This window comes from Gossypium arboreum, chromosome 4, assembly GCF_025698485.1.
Source record: "Gossypium arboreum isolate Shixiya-1 chromosome 4, ASM2569848v2, whole genome shotgun sequence".
Classification (NCBI taxonomy): domain Eukaryota; kingdom Viridiplantae; phylum Streptophyta; class Magnoliopsida; order Malvales; family Malvaceae; genus Gossypium; species Gossypium arboreum.
In genome coordinates this window covers 23007752-23009459 of record NC_069073.1, presented here as the reverse complement: position 1 = coordinate 23009459, position 1708 = coordinate 23007752, and positions in this window count along the sequence as shown.

Genomic DNA, 1708 nt, shown 5'->3' with positions numbered 1-1708 from the left:
CCAGCCCTGAACCTGAAGGCACACTTATCTGGGTTTAGCCTCATCCGGTAAGCTCGCAATACCGTAAATGCTTCTGACAGATTATCTACATGCTCGGTGAGAGTAGAGCCCTTCACTAACATGTCATTAGCATAAACTTCAACACTTCAACCAATCTGCTCTCCAAAAATTCTATTCACCAACCTCTGGTAAGTCGCATCTACATTTTCCAAACCAAAAGGTATCACACAATAGCAAAATAAGCTTTCTTCTATAACAAAAGTTGTTTTCTCTTGATCTTTGGGAGCCATAGAGATCTGATTATATTTAGAGAAAATGTCCATAAAACTCATGAATTTGTTATTGGAGTACATGTTAACAAGCCTATCGATCGAAGGAAGAAAGAAGCTATCTTTGGGACAAGCCTTGTTATTGGTAAAATCTATATAGATTCTCCACTTACTGCTCGCCTTCTTCACCATTACCACATTCGAGATCCAATTCGAATACTCAACTTCACTGATGAACCCTACAACCAACAATTTCGTGACCTTTTGCCTTATAGCTTTTACAACCTACTATGTGAATCATCTCTTCTTTTACTTTACGGGTCTGGCTTCGGATAGAATATTCAACTTGTGCATAATTACCTGAGGGTCCACCATTGGCATATCTGTAGCGGACCAAGTAAAAATGTCAGCATTTGCTCTCAAGCAATGAATCAAATTTTCCTATTTCTTACTCATCAGCACAGATGAAATTTTAACCACCTTGTCTGCACTACCACTGAAAAGTTGTAAGGTTTCTATAACCTGGGATGCTTTTGGCTTCTTAGTTGCTCATCGCATCTATTATCCAGGCTGTCCAAATCTAACAACTATCCACCCAATTTTGACTACTGTGAACCCTACCCTCGTTACTCCTGTTCATGGGCCTGCTATACCAGTAACATGTGACATTACTTGGTTGCTCTCTGATCTGATTGCATGTATCCAACCCTAGTTTTAGTGGGAAACTGTATTTTCATACAAAAAGTGGCCACCATCATCCTTGCTATCCTCATGATTGGGCACCCAATGATAGCATTATAAGCCATAGGATGGTCCACCACGAAAAACTGAACATACTATTTGGTGGTGTACTCATTATTTCCGAGGTAATAGATCATTTTACCTCAACGGGGCGATTCCCAAAATTGTAGAGCGGGCTTGCCTTCTTTAATATCTTCACATTCAACCCAATTTTCTGAAAAACATCCCAAGTTAAAACCTCAATTGCACTCCCACTGTCCGCGAAAATCTTTTTCACTTCAAAACCAACAATTGTTGTTGTCACTACCATAGGATCATTACCATCTTCATCACAGACTAACTTTTCATCTTCATAAGTGAAGTTTACCCTCCACCTTTCTTACTAGCGCAACCTCTTGGGTGAACCGATAGACATGTCACATTCCTCTTAGTGCTAGAGGTAACCTACTCTTCATCTGTTGTAATTATCACATAGATGATACCCCGAACCTTTTGTTTACCATTAGGATCGTCCTGCGAAATGTGACCCTACTAGGAAACACCCTAATCAACAAACTCGATAAGCTTGTTGTTTCTCACTACTTCCTAAATAGCATCCTACAGAGTGAAACAATCTTCAGAATTATGCCCAACATCATTGTGGAAGGCACATCTATCTCTCGAGTTGGATCTCCTTGTGCTTGCCTCAGTGGAGATAG